Source organism: Camelus ferus, chromosome 15, assembly GCF_009834535.1.
Source record: "Camelus ferus isolate YT-003-E chromosome 15, BCGSAC_Cfer_1.0, whole genome shotgun sequence".
Taxonomy (NCBI): domain Eukaryota; kingdom Metazoa; phylum Chordata; class Mammalia; order Artiodactyla; family Camelidae; genus Camelus; species Camelus ferus.
The window spans coordinates 30459191-30477754 of record NC_045710.1 but is presented as its reverse complement, the minus strand read 5'-3'; the positions used below and the strand labels follow the sequence as shown (position 1 = coordinate 30477754).

The following is an 18564-nucleotide window of genomic DNA, read 5'->3' as shown; positions in this document are numbered from 1 at the left end:
GGCGGGTGAGGTATGCACTAGAGTAAACTATAGTTTACTGAACTTTTTTTGTAAATAAGGTTTTGCTGGAACACCGTCATGCCTGTTTGTTTATGTACTGTCTATCACTGCTTTTGCATCCCAAGGGCAGAGCTGAAGAGCGGCAATAGAGACCGTGTGTCCCACAGAGCCTGAAGCATTGACTATCTTGCCCTTTACAGAAAAAGTTTGTTGATTCCCTGGTGTAAGGCGCCATCAAGATGGACCATTTGGGTCATACTGGAAATTCTCCAACCTGGCCACTGCAACCCCAGACAGTTCTTGGAGGAGTTGTGCCATTTTGTAAAATATGCACAAGAGTTTGCGTTACAATGAGAATCCCACAAAGAGCAGGTCTCCAGCCTGGTGGAGAAGCAGACTTGGACTGAGATGACCCCATGAAAGTTAATAATGGCCAAATGAATTGCTTCTGTACCTCCTCTCTTGGGCTCCCAACTAGAGGGTGACTATCTCCAGCAGCAGTCATCAGAAAAAGGGGTTTGGGGATTTTGTCTCCCAAATAAACCCTTTGGGACACAGGGTCAGGATGGAGGAACACAGAGCCTGTAACATTTTCAGATGGAGAGCCAAGATAAAGTTCATCCCCTGAGGGTCACTAACCAAGCAAGACCTTCAACTTGGTGCTTGGGGCTGGTTTGGGCAATGGACTTAGTGGTACTCATCTGCTGACAATTCTATGATCATTTTGCTCCCGTAGAGACAAAGTTTGTAACAAAAAAGGACAAGGCAAAGGTGAGACTAGACGAATAACATCTAAAGTGTGCAAAACCCTGCTCAATTAGAGAAAGCTGTTATGATAGAAGTAAAACTGACTTATTGATTTAGAGCAGCAAGGGAGAATACTAAACTGACAATTCTTAAGTAACAGCTTGTTAGGAGAAATAAATGCTTTTTTTTTTAAAAACCCTTGTGAGGTTCAGAAGTTCTTAGAGCAGGATACCAGAATAGGATACACTCTTAGACTGGCTCATTTCTTAAAGTGAGGGTCTGTACAAGAGGTGAGGTTCTGAGCAAAAAAAAATGAAGTCTTGTACTAGTCACCAGGCCTTCTGGTTCTGTTACTACACAGCAAGTGATGGGCACTTCTGGTTCTCAGTCCCAGTCATTATAGTGATAATGGCTGTCACTTATTAGGTCAGACAACATAGGTGATTTATCTCTGTGTACCCCATGCCAGACACTGTCCGCATTCCATCTTGTTTAAATCTCACAACAACACTGTCAAGTTGGCATTATTCTTCTTTTCATTTGACAGAGATGGAAACTGAGGCGCTTGCCCAAAATGTAGCAGCTAGTAAGTGCCCAAGCCAATGCTCGCTCTTTCTCTGCATTGGTATCTCCCTGCCTCTCCTGGGGGTGTGACTCTGTGAGCGCTGAAGCCCTCGTTCCCAGATTCGCCTTCTACTTGGTCTTCGAGTAGCAGAGATGCTCCTCTCAAACATTCCCATATCCAACAATCACACACCTTCATACTCAGAAAGCCTCTTCCCATTTCTCTCCCTCCTTGCTCAAAGTTAAAAGACAAAGCCATGTAAAATAATAATAATCACATTAAAAGGTGCTCAATCTCATTAGTCAAGCAGGAAATACAAATGAAAACCAAACCATGAGATTCTATTACACTCCCACCAGACAGAACAGCTCAAATGAAAAGCACTAACAATACCAAGTGTTGACAAGAATATGGAGCAACTGAAACTCATATAATGGTGTGGATGTACATTGGTATAACCGCTTTGGAAACTGTTTGGCAGTGTCTGCTAAAGCTAAATATATACCTTCCCAGATAGAGATCCAACAGAATTGGGTACATGTTCAAAATGGTCAGGGTAGAACTATTCATGATACCTAAAAAACTAGGAATTACTCAGAATACCCATCAACAGTGGAATGGATAAATAAATTATAGTATATTCACAAAATTGAATACTATACAGCAATGAGAATGAATGAACCACAACTCACATAACAACATGGATGAATCGCGAATGTAATTTTGAACAAAGATTTTATACACAAGAGTATATACTATACCATATGGTTTCATTTAGAGGAAGTACCAAAATTGCCAAAACTGTTTCCATCAGGATAATGGTTATCTTCGGCAGGGGGGATAAAAGTCTGGAAGGGGAGAAGAGGGCTTCTGGGGTACTGGTAACTTTCTATTTCTTGATCTGGGTGCTGAACACCAATGTGTTGGCTTTATGAAAATTAATTGAGCTGTACTCATAATTTATGCACTATTCTGAATGAATTCTATACTTAAAACTAAGAACTTAAAAAAGACGAAGACATACAGCCTCTGCTTTCCATCCCTCCCCATCCATCTCCAGCCAATAAAGTCCATTTTCAAAGGGAAGGAGTTACAAATCCAGAGGGTCCACGTCTGAAATGCCATACTCATTGGTCCCTAGGACAGAGGTTCCCAGGTTCTGACTCCCCCACGCAGCCTCACACACTCTCTGCAGGGCACACCTTGGTCTTGCTTCTTGAAAGTGAATCAGATAGACCTCATCTCTGCTAATTACCTAGGACTTTGGGAAGGTCCCTTCATCTCTCCAAGCCCCTATTCCTTCATCTTCAAACAAAACAGTAGTACATGCTCTTCATTGTCTACCCCCAGATCATTCCTTCCCCCTCTTTCCTTCCCACTATGGCTGAGTGCCCCAGTTGTGTGACTTCCTAGTCCCTCAGGGTGCTAGACCAAGGGCGTGTGACTCTAAAATACTGAAGATGGGAGATAAGAAATAGGGCAGAGCACTTGAGTCTTTGGTTGGCACACTGTTTTGCCAACCCTGGAACCCTGACTCTGGACAACTGGAAGGAAAGAGAGGCCCTAGGTGGCCTCTCCTCAGGGGCTTGAGAGGCTCCACCCCACCATTAGGGCTGACAGATAAGAGAGCTTTTTCCAGGCTGCAGGGCAAGCCCTAGAGAGGGATAAGGAATCAGGCATACTGGATCCAATTGTGAGTTTTTCAGAAGTGCCTTCTTATGTCATTTTCAACAAGAATTTGTTCAGTGCCTTTGAGTGCCAGACACCCTACTGTGTGCTGAGGAATTACTTTTGGCATCTGTGAGGGAGATGATTAAGAGGGAGGAGACTCTGGGAGTAGCAACTTGAGGCCTGAGCAGCTTCAGAGCTTTCAGAGAGGGGCTTACACCCTCTGGTTTGATTCCTGGTTCAGTTGCTCTGCTGAGTAAGACTATGAAAATCCCGCTGTAGAAAACTGCTGTTGCCTCCCAATGTCCACCCCTCCCACCTCCTTTCTAACAAAGTCTTGAGTTTTTCTGGGGCAGCAAAATTCCCTGTTAAAAAAAATATTCACCACCTCCAAATATAGCTGAAGGTGTCCATATTTGTGGCCAATGAGATGTAGAAATAATTTTACAGTGGGACTTCTGGAAAGGTATTGTATCCTTTCCTGATATTCTGTATCCTGATAAAAAGGCAATGGTCTGGCCAGCACAAATTTTTTCCATACCCACTTCTTCCAGCCTGGAACTCAGTTGTGATGCATGGAAGTGGAGCAGCCATTTGTGACCATGAAGATAAAAACTGTCGAGGATGACAGAGCAGGAAGATAGCAGGAGTTTTGATTCTTCATGACTCTCTTGAATAGCTATACTGACCTGGACTGCCTATCTCTAGACTACCTATTATGTAAGAAAAATAACTGCTTGACTTGTTTAAGGTTTATCTTAAGCAGCCAGTGTAATTCCTAACTGATGTACATGGCTACCCCGAGTGCCTCATTTTCTCCCTCCTTCCATGATCTCACAGTCTGGCACAGAAATGGATTATGCATCTGCTACGTGCTTTTAAGAAGCTGCACCAAGAACAGTCGAAGAGGCCACCAGTCTATGCTGTCCACTTGGTCCCAACTCTCTTAGACTGGAAGGGCCTCCCTAGTTGCCTGGATCCTCCAGAGACCAGGAGGCAGTGCCACCTGGGACAACCCCAGGATGCTAGATCTCTAGCTGTGAATACAGGGCAAGAGTTCTAGGCCAGCAGTCAGAAGTCCTGGGATCCTGGACCACCTCTGCTACTAATCAGAGCATGACCTTGATCCAGTCATTCCCCACTCTCCTGAGCCTCAGTCACCCCAACTTTGGAATGTAGGGATTGAGTCAGTTTTCAAAGTATATCAATTAGTTTGCATTTAACTACAAATAATAAAAGCAAGCAAACAAAAAACAACAAAAATCAAAAACAAAAGCGAAAACAATTTTTCAAACAGGTTTAAACATTTATCAGGCTTAAAACTTATCTGATAAAGTCCAGAGACAGGACCACTCCAGGGCTAGTATGGCCAACTGTCCACCAGTGTTGTCAGGCCCTCTGCAGTTCTCCATGGATTAGCTTTGTCCTCATTCTGGCTTCTTTCAGGGGCACAGGATGGCTGCCAGAGTACCAGGCATCACAACCAGGCTCACCCCAGCCAAGAAAGAAGAGAATTCGTCTTTCTCACATTTCATTTTTAGGAGCAAGAAGCTTTTCCCACAAGTCCCTACAGACTTTCTTTTATTCCTCATTGGCCAGAAGGGCCTGCTTCCAACCAATCACTGGAAAGGAAAGTAGAATTGCCATCTGATACGAATGTATGTTGGAGGGCCAACCATGGCAGGACAGAAAGGGAGCCCACTTTCTTAAGAAATTCCACATGACCCCATGACACAGAGCAGACAACAGCAGAGTCTCTTGGAGTGAAGTTAGTGATGGGGAGAAGGCTGGTCCCAGTCACAGAGCCCTAGAGCTCTTAACACCAGTCTGAAAGCCACCAAGCTTGATCTCCAAGGCAGCTTCCTGCTCCAACACCCCATCGGTCTCTGTTTCTAAGATTAAGGGGTCTGGCAGAATGGGGTCAATATGAAAGGGGGGACTACCCGCATCCCCTGAGGTCACCCTGAAGATAGGGCCAAAAGGTCTGAGGGCTTCTTCTAGGCTGGCTGCAGCTAGGAAAACTGTGGATTGTTCTGTACTATACACTCAACATAGAGACACATTCATACAACCTTTTCCTGTTTGCCAGGCTCTTGGGCACAAGTAATCTCATCCAGTCTAAGAAGAAGCTCTATAAGTACTGTCAGGCCCAGATGGCTCTAAACTAGTGCCACAGAGATGGGGAAAGCGAGGGGCAAAACAAAGAGGCCTTAGCTCTGCAAAGCCAAGGTCTGGAAGAGCCTAGCTTGGACCACAGGCTGCCAGTTTGTCCTAAGGGTAAGTGACACTCCTGGGAAACTGGGAATACAGGGGGAAAAAAACATAGGTATGATGGCAAGGTCCCAGATCACTGTGGCACAGGCTTGCTGGCTGGGTGACTTGGGGTTCTCAGTCTCTCTGAGCACCACTCCCCTCATCTGTAGAAGGTACCACCTCAGGGTCACTGGGAGGACTGGGGGAGCCCTGTGAAGGGTCGTTTAAAAGAGCTGTGGGGTTTTCCCAGCTGAGGCTGCAGACAGCTTGGGGCGGACAAGCTCTGTTTCCTTACTCCAGACGATACCTGAAGGAAGACTGGGTCCAAACCGCCGACTGCCACCCCGTGCTTGGCCACCGCCTCCTCCTAGGGCGGTAGAGGTGGTGGCCCCGGCCCAGCACCTCCCCCACTCCCTGGAGGCAGGCGGCTGCTAATGGCTCTCCCCACAAGCTGGTTCATTAAAGATTTGTTCTGTCGAGTTGCAATCAAAATAAACAGACCAGCCTGAAAGCCAGGGAACTAAAAACCAATTAAGAGGGAATGGAGATGGAAGGAGGGGTGGGGGCAGGAGGGGAAAAGAGGCCGGGGCTTTCCAAAGACTCAGTTCCCATGGCAGCCAGCTTCCAAAATAGTCTGGGAATGAAAAATAATGAAAACCACAGCAGAGAGAAAAGCGATCCTGGCAGGAGAGTCCCGACCTCGGGATTGGCTAAATCCCCTTGCTCCTGGCTCCCAGAGGACGCCTCGCTGGGTCAGAGCACCGGTGAACTGTCCCTCCCCCCACCCAACCAGTCCTCTCTCTCTCCATGTTGTAAGTGGTGCAGACCCTCTGTGGGGCCTGCAGCCAGGGCTTCAAGGTGAAGGAGCCACATCCAACCCCTGCCCCATGGGGAAACCATGATGGAGGTGGGGAGGGCTAGGGACAAGACTGGAAGGGAAAGTTCAGGGCGCCCGGAGGTCCCCCAACCCAGTTTCAGAGGGCTTTCTGGAGGAAGTGACATTCAGACAGAGATCTGACGTAAGAGCCGGCCAAGAAGTGAATAGAAGGAACAGCGCCTCAGGAAGAGAGAAGGGGAATTGCAAAGGCCCGGGGGTGGAGAAGTGGGAGAGAGAAAACCCAGGAGTTCCATAAGCCTGACTTATTGAGCAGGGCATGCTCTGTGTCAAGCTGATTACTTTTTCATGCACTGAATCCTGAGCGGCAAGAACACCAGCAGGCTGTGACTCCCAGATTTTGTAAAGGTGGTGGAGCCAGGATCTCAGCACACATCTGTGGACACTGCACCTGTCTCTTTCCCCTCTGCCTGGGGCCAGGCCTTCTGGGGAGCCCCCAGTTCCCTGCCCCTTCCCTTACTCCGGTGACGGTGGCCCAGCGTGGCATTTCTAGCGGTCATTTCCTAGGAATATCTCCGACGAGGCCCCGCAGCCCACCAGGAGGCATCACCGCTTAACCACCTCCAGAACCCCTTGTGGTCTGGTTTCTGTTTCATTGGTGAGGCAATAGGAAAGCTGAGCTCCTATTAAGCTGACTTGCAGATGCCAAAAAGGAATAACAGCCAAAATTAAGTTAACCCTTTTACACCCCCTCGTCCACCCTCACTTCCTGGGCCACAAAGAGCCCTGAAGCATATTACCATCAAGGGAAGCAACACTTCGGCCCCAGGGGAATGGGATCCCAGGCCCAGAGGGACACCTGGCCTCCCAGTTGGTCAGGAGCCTGTTAAGCAGCAGTGCAATCACTGGCAGGGCCCAGCCCACCAGCACTTACTCAGGGGAAGGGCTCCTGGTCGGGAAGCAGGACTGTGCTAACTGGACCCGCATCTGCTTCCAAACAGGAAGAGGCAAGGTGAAGGCTGCGGAGTCCAGCGGCAGCTCTTAGGCTCTGACTTTTCACTCTCTTTCCACGAAGCCAAGCCAGCGTCGAGTGGAAGCCCACTGGAAATGGGATGCCCCTGAGAAGGCAAAAGCACAGCCATCAGCTCCTAACTTAGTGTCCTCTGGTGTCTCTGAGCAGAACAAGGGGAACTCGGGCCAAGGGGAGAGCACTGGACCGAATGCCCTGGAAGCTGCCTCGAGCAGGGACCCTGTCCTGTCCTGGTGGTGAATGATGCATAGATCTTGTAATCAGAACCCCCAGGTATCAATCCTAGTCCATCATCTGGTAGCTGTGTGGCCGCCGGCAAATTACTCCCTTCCGAGCCTCAGTCTCGTCAGCCATAAATGGGCACAATAATACTAACCCCATAAGTTCCCTAAAGGGTGAAAAAGGTGTCAGAGGATGCAGAGCAAGGTGGGCATTAGCATTCCTAACCTTCCCTCCTCCTCCAGACCTCAGCTTTGTCAATGGTAAAAGGGGATACCAGCTATCCTAGGCTAAGTGTGCAAAGAACTCAGAAAACTGCAGAGACCTATAGATTCGTGCAAGAGGCCTCTGGCTGGGGAAGACGCTGAGTTACTCCTCTTCCAGCCCCAGTACCCTGAGCATTTCTCTCTCCTGCCATCTTCCTGAGTGCCCTTGAGGAGTCTCTGTGGCCACCGAGATGAAAGCCACATTTATGGGGCAAGCATGAGAAACTCACAAGTATAAGAAGTTGGAATTATTACACACCTGACTCCCCAGGTCCCTCACCCCCTTACACTTGAAGGAAATGAGGCCCAGGCACAGAAGGTGACCCTCCTGAAGTCACAGGCTTGTAAGTGCCTGGGTTTGGAACTCCAGGGTTGTCCAGCCCCAAGGCTGGTGCTCCTGCCCCATCCAAGCCCCCAGCTCACCAGTGGAATAACACCCGGGCCTAAGGGGCCTGTGTAGGATCAGCACAAAGAGCCTCCTGAGACCCGGGGTGGGCCCCTTCTTCCCAGGGTGCTGTGGGTGCTGAGACAGGGGTCACCCCTCCACCAACGGGAGAGAGTGACACGCTGAGTTACCACCAACTGCCGCACTGGCTGAGGGCTGCCCAGAGGAGCCGACCCAGTGGTGAAAAGGGCAGTCTGCCCCCGAGGCCATGACACTCAGCCCTGGGTCTGAATCCACGCTCAGTGGTGCAAACTTGCACAAGTTCTAGAAGCTCTCTGACTCTCAGTCACCTCAGCAGTGCACCAATACATCCAGGAAGAATGCTTGGCCCATCTCACAGGCTGTCAGGAGATTTGAATGAGATGACTGATGCATGTTGAAAACTGTCAAACCTTGTTATCCTTCGTAATTAGCACGCTCATTATTTGTTTGTGTTTCTAAGCAGCAGATTCTGTAAGTGGGTTAAACAGCTTCTCACTCCCCACTCCTTGGGCCTCCCCATCCTGTTGACACTAGTCCTGCTTTGTTCGCAGACAGTGAAAAGGTGAATCCACGCCTGTGCGTCCAAATATCCTGGATGAGCAGAGTTACTGAGCATCAACAGTTGATCTCGTGCACTGGTTCTGCTGGCCCTAAGACACACTGAGCAAAGAGAAGCAAGTGTGGCAGGTATTTTCCTCCTTTTGACTCTCATAAATGAATAAGCCGACACATTAGATCAGTAGCCACCCGACACATCTCTGAGGGGCACCTACATGTGCGTCAGGCACGGAGCTCGCACTTTACAGAGAGAATCCTAGAGCCTCACATCGCAGCCCTGAGATGGAGCTGTGACTGATTTATTTCCTCCCTCCCCCGCCTTCCTTCCTTCCTCCCTCCCTCCCTCAAATTTCCACCTTTGACCCCCAAAGCCACATTTCCAGGCAGTGCCAGGGCCATGCCAGGGGAAGCGGGACTGCTGGCCTCAGGGCCCCCGTCCTGGGCAGGAGGGAAGGGTCCAGCCATCTAAGAAGACCCAGGGGACCTGACCCAGTCAGGGCAGCAAAAAGGAACATGGCAAATGAAGAGATCCTGGGCCCAGAGAAGGCGTTTGCTTGGAGATTTGGGGCCTGAGCCTGAGCAGGGAAGCCCTTCTGCCTGGATGTTAAGAAGGAACGTTTCCCAACCAGCCTCCCAGCCCGACACCTCTAAAGCTAATGCCAGAGGCTCCCACAGCAAGGCCTGGGACACCACAGCACACAATCAAGGAGTATCAAATCAAAGTAACCAGGAAACCAGATGAAATGTCAGCTTCCTCTGACATCTGAAGAAAGCAGAAGCCCCCAGACAGCTGGGCCAGGTCTTAAGGAAGAAGCAGGGAGTCAGAGAGAGCCCAGAGCAGCTGAGAGGAGGGCTCTGGCCCTCAAGAAGCCGGATTCAGGGGGAGAAGGAGAACCCCTCATCCTGGAGGCTCTGAGGGACGTGTGTCCCCTGAGCTGCAGGTGGTGGCACTCCCATGTCCCCGGGGGCCACAGAGAGGTGTGCTCAGCCCCTGGGCTTGAGGGGACAGTTTCTCACAGGTCTTCCATTCAACCTTCACAACCACCTCCATAAGGCAGGAATCATCTAAATTGGTTAAATCTAAAGAACCTGCAGCTCAGAGAGGGTAAGTAACTCACTCGGAGTCAGAGTGTCATCGCCAGGGTCAGCTGGCCATAGAGAACCTACATACTTGCATTTTGATGGGATCAAATCATTAACCAGTGAGGGTTCCAAGCCTCCCCCTCCCCTCTCCTGCTAAGGGAACTCTGGCTGGCCCACCTCCTTGCCTCTCTTTCCCACCTTTGAAGACATCTCTGCCAGGGAAGGTAGTCCTCAGGGACTTTGACAAGCAGAATTGGAAGTAACGGGGAAAGGAGAGGGAGATCTGAGAGGCCTTGGGTAGCTGGAGGGTGGAGTTATGGGGACAGGAGAAAGAATGTGCCCTGGGGAGGCATGGAGGCAGAGAGAGAAACGGATCATAGGCTCAGAAGTATCTGCTTTCATGACCAAGACATCCAAGGAAAGAACTTAGGTTCTAATGACATCACATTTGGCTTTTGAACTCTGTTCTCTTGAACCAACACCACTAAGTCTGTACCACATGAGTCACAGATTTGTAAGCAACTCATCTGTAAGGAGAGAGGAGGAATGGAAGGGGAATTGGGACTGAGGCAAGGCAGAGACCAGCCTCCTCTCACAGCATCTTTGCTTTTCTTCGCGTGGTGTTCTCCTCTGTATACTCACCCACTCGCTCTATTCACGGTCAGTTTCTGCTCTGGTATAACTCTGGCTAGCACAAAGCCTACCGTGGTCCTCCACAGCATCTCTTCAGCCCTTTTCCAGAAGGATGACAATTCTCTTTGAGTCTCCACTGTGAACTCATTGCACTCATGTTTCCTGGTTCAAAAATCACTTTCCAACAATTGAATCTCTTCTTGGAGGTTTTATTTATCTTTAAAGCTTGGCCTTAGCTGTTCTTGATGCTTCATTGTGGTCTCACGTTTGTAGCTCCATTAATCAAGTCTAGGGTTTATGAGTCCATAGGACCGTATGCTAATCCTTAAAGAGTTCACCAATATAACTGGTTTATTAAAGAGTCTCAACTTAGCAGGAAATAAACACAAAAGTGGTCCTGTCTTTTATCTTCCCCTATCTATACTATGACAAATTCCTTTTCTCATTGGTTCAAGGTGCCCTTAACTATAACTTGGTCCAACACATACTTTTCAATGTCCTTGAGTTTCTAGGACAATCTGGTTCCATAACTTAAGACTCAGTTCTGCTTGTTGGGTTTTTTGTTTTGTTTTGTTTTGTTTTTTTGGGGGGGAGTTAATTAGATTCATTTATTTATTCATTTATTACTATTATTTTAAATGGAAGTACTGGGGACTAAGCCCAGGACCTCGTGCATATTAGCACACACTATACCACTGAGCTTCTCAGTTCTGCTCGGTGGTTTGTTTCTTCTCATCCCTTTCCCAGGAGACGCCAGAGCTGTAGCCCCAGTTAACTGAGGTGGAGAAGGGATCTGATCCGATCTTCACGCACTTTTCCCCACTTTCCTTCTAGGTCCAGGTCACCTGGTGCTTGGGACAAAGAAGAGGGAGAAGGAAAAGGGCGCACATCTTCTAATTTAGGCTGAAGTCCTCTCCAGGCTGACTGCCTCTGCTAATTATTTAGTTAAGCCAAACAACCTTTGGTGCCCTTGGTGGAGCAGCCATCCATGGGCTGGCTCTCCCCTGGGATCAATGTCTGGGCTCTCAGAAGGCTCTGCAAGAAGCAAAGGGCACTTTGCTGCTGGTGCTTCTCACTCAACAGGCAGCCTGCTGGCCAGGGAGGGCAGGGGGGGGGGGTGAGGTGGGGGGAAATAGAAGGGAGGGAGGAGGGGGAAGGGAGGAGTGGGTAACAGTAAAGGACTCAAGTCCAGCTGCCTTATCTGGCATCCGCTAAACCCACAAGAAACTCAGGAATCCTGGCTTTGCCAAATAGCAGGAGAGCAAGCTGCTTCTCTCCTCTCTGCCAGCCCTCCCGACTTGTTCCCTCTCCTGCCCCTGTCACACAGGGGCAGAGCAGAAATGCCCTTCTCCCATTTTGTGGACCCCTTCAAAATATAAAACGGCTTTTGCAAGCACCTTCAAAAGAGATATTTTACTTAACTTTCTGAAAAGAAATTTCAACATGGGCAAATGATTTTTGAACCATTTTGAACCATCCAGGATACATGGGTAATAGGTACTTTAAAAATGGGTTTCTTGGTGTCCCCCTCCTTTGGCTTTAAGGAAAAGAAAGGGCTCCCTTTCCCTTTCCATTGGAAGGGGAAGGAAAGCCTCTCTCTCAGAGCTGCACTCTCCCCTGAAAGCCACCAACTCCCACCTCTCCCAGTCCTCTTTTATAGATCAAAGGGGTGGGACTTCCATCCATGGTCCCAGGCACCTGCAGGCAGTCCCATTTGTACAAGGTGAACGTGCCTGCATACAGGAAGCGGTGCACTGCCAACGAAGTGCGCAGGGCAGATGGCTCGGCCCAAAGAGGTATGTGCTGAATCCCACTGGCATTTTAAATGGGCAGGCCAGTGATTTGTGTTTCTGTCTGGACAGAATGTACCTTCATGAGGGGCTGTGGATAACTGTGATCACATGAAACTGTCAGACAAGCTCATCTGCACAACCTGGGGCAGGTCAGAGTGAATTATCGTGCTTCCCAGTACTTTTTGAAAAAAGGCAGCTTTACTGCTTTTAAGTAGATACAGTAATGGGAACCAGGTGTGACCAGGAGAGGTCCTTGGGGAACTGCTTCAAGGACCAGCTCAGAACGAGTTGTAGCCAGCAAAGCAATTGTTTATATGTGAATGGCGTGCTTCAAATGTGATTTTAAAAGTCTCACTTGAATGTCTCTCCTAACATTGTTTTTGCACTTTTTGTACTTCCACAGAGAAAGGTCGGCTAAGCAAAGGTTAACTTCCTCCCAGCAACATCCAAATTATTCCAAACCTCAAATGACCACCTCCCCACAATCAGAGTTGTTTGCCTGAGTTGGCAGCTCATGAGGAAGCTTGCATTTCACAGCAGGAAGAGGAGCTGGGCCAAAATTTCCGCGTGGAGACCTCCTTGATCGCAGCCCTAACGCATCTCAAAGTGACTGTTTTCAGACTTAGGTGCTCAGTAATACTGGGTGAACTCAGCTGAGTTGAAATATTCGGGGGAGAAAAAGGGAAAGCTGAAGGCTCCCCTGTGGGACTGGACCTGGATCAGGTCCAGAAAAAGATCGTGAGTCATTCAATTCCGTGACTGCTGTGTGTCTGATTCTTTTTTGCAGGACGCTCTGATGAACAAGCCATAGTGCACGTCCTCCAGGAAAACTGAATCTTGTAGTTGACAAGGGATATCCATAGTAACAATGGCACAAGGCAAAGTGAAGGAAATGCAACATAGAAACAGCATTTCCAGTGGCGCAGGGGAACCACAAAAGGCCCTGAGAAATCTTTTGAGGTCAGCTTTCAAGCTAAGTCTAAAAAAAAACTAAAAAGCTATACTGATAACAGATACATAAATGAGTGCGATTAGAGTACCATTATTTAGAGAACAGTTTGGCAACATCTCCTATGGTTGAGGATATGTGTTCTATCACCCTGCAAATACACATCCAGGTATATGTGGTAGAAAACTCTCCGACATGAACTGGAAGACACAAAGACATTCAATGCTACTTTCTATGTAATGTCAAAATACTTGAAATGACCTAAATGTCTATGAATAGATAAAAGGACCAATAAATGGAGGTACATTTGTAGAATGGAATACTATACAGAGGCTGAACTGAATGTTCTAGAGCTTCATGTGTCGACATGGAAAAATCTACAAAATTTTGTTCAAAGCAACTAAGTAACTCTCTGACCAATCATTAGTTGGCCACTTGGCTGTCTGACTAAGCAGAGACTTCAATGGCTGCGTATACAAGAAATACAGCTTTTACAGAATTAGTCCAGCAAAGTCACTAAGCAAACCAATAGCAATAGTACAACAACAAACCCTTCAAGGAGAGGAGAATCTGATTTCCAGACTCGCCGTATTAGATCATCTACGCCTAGACACATCATAGCTAAACTGTCGAAAGAGAGTCAAGAAGAGAATCCTGACTGCAGCTAGAGAAAAAAAACAACTCGTCAAATGCAAGAGACTGTCAGTCAAGAATTCTATATTCAGCAGGACCATCCCTCAAAAATAAAAGAGAAATTAAGACATTCCCAGGTAAACAAATACAACAGAAGTCACAATAAATGTACATGAGCCAACTTAGCCAGTGATTGTTATTTAAACTGGATGTTTTTAATCTAGCTAGATGCTGTTTATAAGAGACATACTAAAATATATGGACCCAGAAAGTGTGAAGTAAAAGGATGGAATCAGATATAATAGAAAAAAAAAAGTAACTGAAAAAAGGCTGGTAGAGTAATATTAATATCAGATAAAATAGACTTTCAGGCAAAAACCATCATTAAGGATAAGGAAGGTCAATACATAATAATGAAAGGAAATTCACTAGGAAGATAACAGCTTTTAACGTGTAGACACCTAATAACATGACTTCAAAATATATGAAAGAATTACAGAAAAGAAACTGACAGTTCCACAATCATAGCACATCTCTCTATAACAGAGATCAAGGAGACACTATTAGTAATGATTCAAATTAACAATTTTATGGACAAATATGGAACACTTCAGTCAGTCATTGTATTATTCATTTTTTTTCTTGGAATATTTATAAAAACTGACTGTGTGTTATATTACACACACCAGAGATTAGAAATTGATGGCAAGAGATAACTTTTAAGACATTACTTTGTAAATTGATACACACATTCCTAAATAACTCAACAGTTAAAGAAAAAAATTATAATGGAAGTGAGAAAATATTTAGGACCTAATAATAATTAAAATAACAATATTTCTAAATTTCTTGATGCAGCTACATGGATGTTAGAGAGAGAGAAATTTGCATTTTCATTTATGGCTGGTGTCAGAAAAGTGAAGGCTACAACTTAGAGTTAATTGTCCAGCACATGTTAGGGAGGAGGGAAACAACAAAGTAAACTCAAATAAAGTAGAAGGAAAGAAGTAATAAAGACAAGGACAGAGATTAATGAAATAGAAAATGGGCATAGCAAGCATCAACAAAACCAAAACCTGGTTCTTTGAAAAGACTGAGAAAGTAGACAAACCTCTGGCAAAGCTGACCAATGTAAAAAGAGTGAAGGTACAAATGAACACTGTTGCCCCACCAGCCAAGAACCCTCATCTCGAGAACGTTAGGTACTTCCTGTTAAAATAGCTTTCTATCTTGTTTAAGCCATTGTCACTTGAGTGTCTGTTTCTTGCAATCAAACCTAATCCTAACCGACACAGAGGGCTGGTCAGGGCCTGGGCTGGCTCTGGGTGTCCCAACTAGGCTGGGCAGGATGGATGATGGTGGAAAATAGTGAGCAGAGCCTGTACCACGAGTGGTCAGGCAAAGTAGCCTCTGAGAAGCAGAGGTGGCAGGTGAGGCTGTAGCCAGGATGGGTTGAGGTGGAGGTTGGGACAGTAGCCAGCAGGACAAGTGGTGACCACAGTAAGTGGCAGACTGCCATGCCTGCTTCCAACAGTCTCCTGGTTTCCAAGGTGGACTCACCCCAGGGCTGACTCTTGGGGCCCAGATCCACTGGGCACATATGATTCCTTCCTCTGGGACAGGGGCTGTGCACCAGAATTTTATTTGCAAGTCCCAGGAAGCCTGGCTCAAACTGGTTTAAACAATAAAGACAATGTATTTGCTCATTTAGTTTTGTTCAACTCAATAGCTCAAACTATGATTCTAAAGACCCACCATGTTGGCCTCACATGGTCCCATGCTACCCACCCCCTCCAACAGCTCCAGATTATTCTCTAGTGAGAGAAAAATAGCTTCAACAGTTTCAGACCTCCCAATCTCACCCCACACCATCCAGGGAGAAAAAGAATTCCTTTCCCAGGACCTCCCTTAAAGTCTAGTGATTAGCACTTTCTCATTGGCCAAAATTAGGTCATGTGCCTGCCTCTAAACCAATCAACATGTTGACTGACTTCAGCCAATCAGGACCCACCACTGGAACTGCTGCTAAGTTAAGTGGAGTGACTTGGACAATTTACTGAATCTTGCTCTCCTTATGTATTTTAGAAGATGTTAATAGTACCTAACTTGTAGTGTTTTCAGACAATATAAATAAAATCAGAGTTAGCACAATTCCTGACACTCTCTGCATCTGATTAGTGATAGCCATTAATAGCTAGTAGCACTAACACTAAAAGCTGGGACTCCATTCTCAAGCCTGGAGTGAGAAAGTCGGGTTGGGGCTTTCAGTTTCAAATAAGTGTCCATCTGGGGCTAGTTTCTGAGAAAAGGGAGTGATATCAACCTTAAACTTGACCCCCAGTCCTAGGAGGTAAACTGAGGCAGCCCAGAGTACAACTGAAAGCACAGGGATCCAGGGAGGTCTACAGTTCCCCCTAACACCCAGCAAACCCAAGGATAAAGAGGCAGAGGTGACTCTGCCCAAACATGACTTTCCTGGGGGCTCCGTTCCCATTTTGTGACCTCCCCTGGGATCATGCGGGCCCCTGGGGTGGGGCTGTCCCATTAAATGGCCACATTCAAAGGAAGAGGAGCAGAAAGGCTGCAGAGCCCCCCTCTGGCTCGGCTCATGGTGGGTGATGGGGTCATATGCCCTGACAGGCCTTTACCCAGGGAGAAAAATCTTTCTAATAGCCCAGAAGAATGCCCTAATCTGACATCTCGTTTAGCAGATTATTGGGCCTGGCTTTGATCTCTACTGGGCATAATGAGTGCGCCTCTCGGGCCAATCAGCAGTCATTAATTAGCAGAGTGGCCTGCAGCTGGGCCTGCCCAGGAATGGGGCCCTAGGCTTGTGAATTGGGAGTTGAGGGTGGAGATGTTTGTGAGCAAGTCAGACTCAGAGTGAAGCTTCGGGATAGATCAGGGTCACCAGGACCAGCCCCGGGGTCTCTCTGGGAAAGTGCACTAAGCCAGGCCTTCACATGACACATATGACACACTAGGGACTGGACATCAAGTGATGGCCCCCATCCCCTGCAGCACATCACTGTACAGTGAGAATACAGCACTGAACCAGCGCATAGCCAGCGGTGTGTGACACGGCGACACACAGCACTACGATGTGGAGGCAGACAGCAGAAACCAACTGTTTCTGCAGCTGGCCCTCTCCTGGAAGGCTAGACCCTGCTTCTGACTTATTGGCTCTTGACTCCCATTTCTCTCTCTCCTTGGGCCTTGGCATCCACCCTCGTGGCCCTTTGGGTTCTGTGAGCTGATGGGCAAGGGAGAGTGGGTTTGGGGTCCTGTGGTTTCATCATCTCTAAGAACAGTGGGACCCAGCCTTGCAGTCCTGCGTTAGGTTTGGGATTTCAACAGGGATGTGACCAGGAACACAGAGGAGGAGGAACCACACTGGTGTTTCCTGGGTCGGAGGGCCTAGAGGCAGCGCAGGGTGAGGACATGCTATAGACCGAACAAAGGAAGAGCAGGATTTATATGCCACCCTCGCCATTCACTAAATATCATGTGACCTTGGGGTAAGTCACCTCAATTTCTCTGAATGGTAGCTTGTTCTTCGTGTCAGGACAGGGTTATTTTCCCACGTAATGATTGCAACACAGGCTGTGCTTAGTTTTTGTGTAATATCAAAACACAGTTACTTAATACACGTATTTTAAGTGTTCAAAATTATTAATACATTTTTAAATCAGTGAAACTAAACATTACATTTATTTTTATTTCAAAAATTAATAAACAAAGCATTAAGTAAAACATTCATTTCTAGAAATATAAACATTAAATTTAATATTAAATCAAACAAATCATTAGGAGACAAACATTTTAAAATAAATAATTATTCAAATGAATTACTATTCAAAAGATAACAAGAAAATTGGTGGGGGAGGGTATAGCTCAGTGGTAGAGTGTGTACTTAGCATGCACTAGGTCCTGGGTTCAATCCTCAGTACCTCCATTTTAAATAAATAAATAAATAAACCTAATTACCTCCCCCACCCAAAAAATGCAAAAATAAAAAAGATAACAAGAAAATGCAATTAACTATGAAAATGAAATATTCGTTGATCTTTAAGTTTTTTTCTGGCAGAAGTGGGCAGAGACGGAGATCTTTTTATTGATAGCAAGCATTCATTTTTGGTTTCTTTTTTAATAAGAGCCTCCTTTACTCTCATCAGGTGTAAATGGAGACCCACACCATCAGCTGTATCCATGTCAATGCTCTTGTGTTCTCTGAAGCAGAACTAGAGCTTCAGAAGCTTTGCTGTGTTGATTAGCATTTTCTTTCTCCTCTTGAGAATTATGGAAATACAAAATTTAAAAAAAGAAAGAAAAGAAAATGCTTCCTAAATGACTGTCCCTTTGTCCTCTTTGGAATTTTAATGTAGCACAGAACTCTCTGGGTGGTTTCAACACAAATAACGCTGATTTTAGATTTTTTAAAAATATGAACTAATAATATTATACTAAAAACAATTGCTGTATAATACATTAAAAACCCACACAAAGAGACTAATAAAAACTGGCGCTGCAATGGCTTGTTCTAAATAGGTGATTTCCGAATCTTTTCTACAGTCAGGACCCTTAATTGAGGGACCCGAATGTAGAAAACCAGCAGAAGCAGGGGTCCTTGAACCAAGTGGGTGCAAGGCCTCAGAGCCCTTTCTCCTCCCTCACGCCCCACTACAACACAATGCACACACATTAGCATGGTGTGGGGGGTGATGGCCAAGACGCCCAGCGGAGAGCAACCCAACAGTTTCGGTGGTCTCTAGACGGCTAGGCCCTTTCCAGCGCTGAACCTCGAAGAGTCAGGCATGTCCTGTCTCATTCACTCCACCTGGATGGCTGGTGCCATCTTCTTCCACACAGTCCTTCCTGGTTTCCAGGGTTTGGGTTCGGATTTTA

General features: G+C 46.7%; 2 long non-coding RNA genes across 6 annotated transcripts in view; one reads left to right on the top strand and one right to left on the bottom strand.

Annotated features, from left to right (window-relative positions):
* The window catches only part of LOC116668959, a 199235-nt gene that overhangs the window by 121613 nt on the left and 59058 nt on the right, over positions 1–18564 (bottom strand). For all 5 annotated transcript variants that reach the window (XR_004326281.1, XR_004326280.1, XR_004326282.1 and 2 more), the window contains exon 3: positions 7003–7186. This is a non-coding gene — a long non-coding RNA (uncharacterized LOC116668959). The remainder of the gene's footprint in view (positions 1–7002; positions 7187–18564) is intronic.
* LOC116668961 lies at positions 4858–11284 on the top strand. The gene is made up of 3 exons (XR_004326286.1): positions 4858–5257; positions 8562–8697; positions 11119–11284. It is a non-coding gene; the product is annotated as an uncharacterized LOC116668961 (long non-coding RNA).